Raw genomic sequence first — 5,395 nt, forward strand, 5'->3', positions numbered from 1 at the left:
TATAAATACCATATTTCCTTTCATACAATTATTTTATAATAATTAGTTAAAACTCTGAAAGCTCTGATGTTAAGAAAGAAACCATGGCTCACTGGCTTCTGGAATTGAATTAGTCACAGTAACATCACATCATTTGAAGAAAATAACAAGAAGAATGACATCTGAAATCATGAGAGGTGTATGAACAGGTATAATATTTATAATTGCTTGGCTTGGCATTTTGCCAAAAGTCAAGTGCTAATAATTTTTGTCATAAAAAAATGCCAAGGATGCTCTTAAATGAAAACTACTATTGTGAACTTCTGTGTCTGCATCACATCAGAAAATGATATTGCTATCAAAAAGAATCTACTTATATTTGAGCATTTGTTAAATACTAACTCATAAGTGATTTTCTGGATCTTTGCAACCAGTGAAAATATGGGCAGAAGTGTTTGCTAATCCTTCAAAATGAAAGATGAGAAAAATATGTGTAAAACAGATGCTTCAGAATTTTTCTAGAGCTGCTTGCTTCCTTTGGACCAGCGTATTTGCTGGTTCTGTCTTCTCTGAGGTGTCCAGAGGCAAGGATTGGGCAGGAGGGTGAGAGAGGAGACATGAGTATGGGCAGTGAGCAGGGGAAAGAGGCTTCAGCCACATGGATTATTGCCTCCTCTAGGAACCTTTGAGGCTCACAGCTTCTCTATTGATTGTCTTCACTTCCCTTCCTTTTGCCTTTTCAAATCCTCTAGTCTAAGATCCTCAGACTTTGGAGCCCTACATCTTTTGTTCAATTTCCTGTTCAGCCATTTCCTGACAGGCAGTATTGAGTGCTCCAGTGTTAGTACCTGATAGACATGAATTTAAATTCCAGCTCTACAATTTACCATCTGTATCGTCTCAGTAATGCTGTACAACAAATGTCTCAGTCAACTTGGGTTGCTATAACAAAATTCTCCTAATCCTGGAGGCTGGAAAGTCCAAGGTGCCTGCTAATTCAGTTCCTGGTGAAGGCCCTTTTCCTCGTTTGCAGATGGATGTCTTCTTACTGTATCCCCTCACATGGCAGAGGGAGAGAGAGGGTGAGAGGCCATATCTCTCTTATATCTTCTTATAAGGCCACTAACACCATACACAAGGGTTTCACCCTCATGACCTAATTACCTCCCAAAGGCCCCACTACCAAATACAACTCCATTGGGGATTAGATTTCAGCATCTAAATTTGGGAGGGGGGCACACAACTATTTAGTCCACAGATACAAAGTAGCCCCAAACTTAGTGGCATAAAACAATAATAACTGATTCTCTTGCTCTCAGGTTGGCAAGTCAGCTAGCTTATAGGCTGATGCTCTCAGGATTAACAGCTTCCTAGAGCTGGGGTTCTGCCATGTGTATTTTATTCTGTAGCCCAGGCTACAAGGGAGCATCCATCTGGAGCATGTTTCCTCATAGAAGATGACCAGAATGCAAGAGGCAACCTTAACCCATGAAGCACATGTAAGACATCTGCTCACATCATGTCTTAACATTCCATGGACCCAGCAAGTTGTATGGCCCAGTCCAATATTAAAAATGCAGGCAAATCTACCCTACACAGAGTGGGGAGGGGAGAGAGTATTTGCTGAATAATAATTAAACACCTCCTCTTTACTTGAATAAATAACTTCCTCTCAATCAGTCCCCATGTTCTCATGTTTTGTATAAAGATGATAATAATAGCAGTTACCTTTAGGGTTAAGGAAAAAAATATGGTCTATAAAGAAAATGGCAGTTTCTAGAACATAAAGAACATTCAGCAAATGTTATCTCATTATTAATTTCCTTTGCATGTGTGTAGGTAAGTAAGAAAAAAAAAAGATGATGAGGCCTAGAGAAGAAATCGAGGCTTGACATCAAAGACAGTAAGATTAAATTATAAATTCATAAAAGGGGTACAGGAGGAGGAATAGTTTGTATTTATATAAAAGGTCAATTTACAATTATGGTCACCCACGTTATTATTAGTGATTGGACATTTGCTCCTACTATTATGCTATGTGTGAGAACTGAATGCATTCATGGTTATATAAAAAGATGGACAAAATGTAGCCAAAACCCAGCATCTTGCTTATTAGGCAATTTGGCAAACATGATAAAACTATGTACTTGAAAAAGCATACATAGCAAGGATACTTACCGGCAGGGGAGATACCATGGTCATGAAGGTGGCTTTCCCAGGGCGAGGCTTATTCATTGCACTCCGGATGTGCTGACCCCTGCGATTTCCCCAAATATGGGAAACTTGACTGCACAGTTTGTGGTAGTGGGGGACTGCGTTCGTGTGCTCTTTCCTACATCAAATAAAAAAGAAGAAAAATACATAACAATGGAAAATGTTAGTATTTAAAACAAAAAAAATTAAGTCATCATACATATGATTAAATAAGCAGTAATTCCTAGAAAGCATCTGTGGTTTGCAGAAATCCTACATTTTAAGTAATTTTTTAATCTTTGAGAAATGATTTGGCTGTTTTAACCAAATTGTATTGCCTTATGAAAGTTTAAAGGAAAACAGAGACTCTCACTTTAAGATTATAACCAAAGTTACTGGATGCTGCAGAACTGATTGGGTACTTCTAATACACTGAGCTAGGTCATCTCACAGTTGACGTGGCTGATCAATGCACGGCTTCCTCATGGAGCCGACCAAGTACATTGGGTTCACGCCACTTGACTGATGTGATTATTATATGTAAATATGCTCTTAGTCTTGACATTTAGACTCCCATTTCTCTAATTGTACTTCCTTCCATTTGATAAAGCTGAGTTTCAAAGTTAAGAAGGTCTTAGTTCTATTGTGCTAGAAAATTGTCTCTTTGAGTGGCATTTAGCTGCTCAGCTTTGATTTTCATAGTTGGAATAAGGTGTATTTGCTTAGCTCTGATTCTAAGACCAACTCCTCCCAACAGTAACTTGCATGTTTCTACAAGAAGCCTTCACAGAAGGTCCACCTAGCAGGTGAGAAGAGGATGTATTAGAGAGCCCAGTTTTCTTTCTGTAGTTGGGCTCACTCCTTATTCCTGATTCACACTTAGCTAGGTGTTAGTAGGTGACAGATCTGCCCTCTGTAGAAGTGAGCTTTGAGGGTACACCTGTCAGGGTTCTTATTCCTCTATTTGATGGATACCTATCCATCTTCCTAGGTTTATGCTTGCATTCCTTAAAGACACAGAAGGCGAGCTTACTGTGACTGGGTGCCAGCTCCTTCCCAGTTAGGAATTTTGCTTGGACACTTCTGATTTCTTGCTCTGATCACCGTGCCTTGATAGCATAGAAATCACAATGTTCTCATCATTCCTCCTCTTTTCAGCCTGGACCAGAGCTAGCTCTTAGCAACCAGTTCCTTGCATGCTTTTTCTCCAGTCCTCATATCAGCTACACCTCATACTGCATGGACAAAGGATCTGCATGCGCTCAGTTGCAAGTGAAAAGAAAACAAAGAGAACAAGAAGGACTGAAGAATCATTTTCCCACTTCCTTGAAATCCTCGCTTCTGTTTATTCATTCACTTAACCAGTTTTTATTGAGTACCCCTTTGTGGCACTGTAGATACAAAGAGAAGTAGGATGTTTTCTCTATTCTCAAGGAGCTCACAAATGGATAAAGACTAACAAACAAGTCATTTAAATTCAGTGTGCACCTGCCATCAGGGAGGTAAACACATACCTAGTGTTGGGGGATCAGGAAAGTGGTTTTCTGGAACCAGACATTTCTGTGTATAAGTCTTGAAGCCCAAATTGGCCAGACACATGGAGATTTGCTTTGAATTTTTTCGAATTATAGGACAACATTTATTTGAAAGTTACAAAGGTAACAGAAGTGAGCCAGCTGGGCTGTGCAGGCTCAGGAAACAAGTTACGGGAGCAAAGAAGGGCCCTCGAGCCTTGGGAGAGTGAAAGACCAAGGTAACGCGCCTGGGGTGGGTGTGCAGAGAAGGGGATGGGAAATGCGCGGGCGGGCTCCCGAGAGGGACCCACGATGCATTGTATATATTTTCTCGTCTATCAAGTCTCCTTCCTGAAAAAGGTCAAAGAGAAATGGAGAAGGCAAAAGTGTGACCATCAGCTATTGTGCTCAGGACACGTCAAGTTGTGATCTAAGGGGGCAGAGTGCCAAATCCAGAAACTTATTGGACTATATTCCTCCTTTTTCTTCCATCCATATCACTGTTTCAAGACTTGCTGACTTCAGAGAGAGAGAGAGAGAGAGAGAGAGAGAGAGAGAGAGAGAGAGAGAAAGAGAGAGAGAGAGGGGGAGAGGGAGAGACAAATGCTCCTCCTACCGTTATTCATACAGATTTTCCTTAAAACCAGAATGGAAGACAATTCTGAGTGGGTCTTTCAGTACTTAAATTTCTTACTTTGAAAACAATAATGTTGGCACACAGTTTTGTAAATTACACATGCAAGTCATTACCCATGCTACTATACTTGAAATCTGGAGCCATTCTTTGCAACTGACGCCATTGGAGTCCTGGGCATTGAGGCTTCCTTTGTTAGCAACAGAAGCAAGAGTCCTCCCACTCCTTTGTTGGAGTCATGGTGACCCCTGCAGCCGCCACCTTTACATCTCCTCCAAAACCTCTTGGTCTTCCACTTTGCAGCTGGAAACACCCACAATTCCTTCAACACTTTGTAACTTGTCTCCCAGAACTGAGCAAGGATCAGAGAGTGCATGGGTTGGAAGGTCCATGAGTCCTGTCTCCACCACATCATGGGAGAAAGGGACATCTGAGGACTTCCCTAAATTCCCCTGATCCATTGGCAATACTCTTTCTTTGAGGCAATGCATTCTAATTTGTAAACGAATTTTTGAAAATCTACTCTGTTCTCAAGTTCAATCAGTTTAACCTTCTTCACAAGTCGTCGTCGTCGTCGTTGTCGTCGTCGGCAGCCGTCCGTCTCGAGAGACGATGGCGTAGCTTCTTGAGAGACTATCTGCACCGCCGAGAATGGCTGTGCAGTCCGATTCGGGAGTGACAATCCCTGCCGCACTTGGTACAGGTGAAGGCAGATGGCTGTTGTTGCTGCTGTTGACGCTGCTTCCGCCTCGATCTTTTCTGGACCGCCTCCTCGTTGCGCGCAGCCTCTGCGCGTGACGTACCTTGCCTGACCGCGAGCCTCCAGGCTAGGCGGTCGTCTGCTTGAACTTCCCATGTGTTGAGATTGATGGAGCATTGTGTCATGTCCTTTTTGCAGATGTCTTTGAACCGCAGTTTTGGGCGCCCTGTCATCCTCTTGCCTTCTGCTAGCTCGCCGTAGAGGAGGTCTTTGGGGATACGGCCTGCATCCATTCTTTTGACATGGCCGAGCCACCTGAGGCGTCTCTCGCTAAGAACTGTATCTTCACAAGTAAGATACAAAAAATAACTATAC

General features: G+C 42.1%; 1 non-coding gene across 1 annotated transcript; it reads left to right on the forward strand.

The window, feature by feature from the left end:
• The first annotated feature begins 2,149 nt into the window (after positions 1–2,149).
• On the forward strand, positions 2,150–2,312 carry LOC149995949 (U1 spliceosomal RNA). Its single transcript, XR_016507524.1, has one exon. It is a non-coding gene; the product is annotated as a U1 spliceosomal RNA (small nuclear RNA).
• Positions 2,313–5,395: the final 3,083 nt, after the last annotated feature.

This window comes from Furipterus horrens, unplaced genomic scaffold, assembly GCF_987537825.1.
Source record: "Furipterus horrens unplaced genomic scaffold, mFurHor1.1.pri manual_scaffold_12, whole genome shotgun sequence".
In the NCBI taxonomy this organism is placed as follows: Eukaryota; Metazoa; Chordata; class Mammalia; order Chiroptera; family Furipteridae; genus Furipterus; species Furipterus horrens.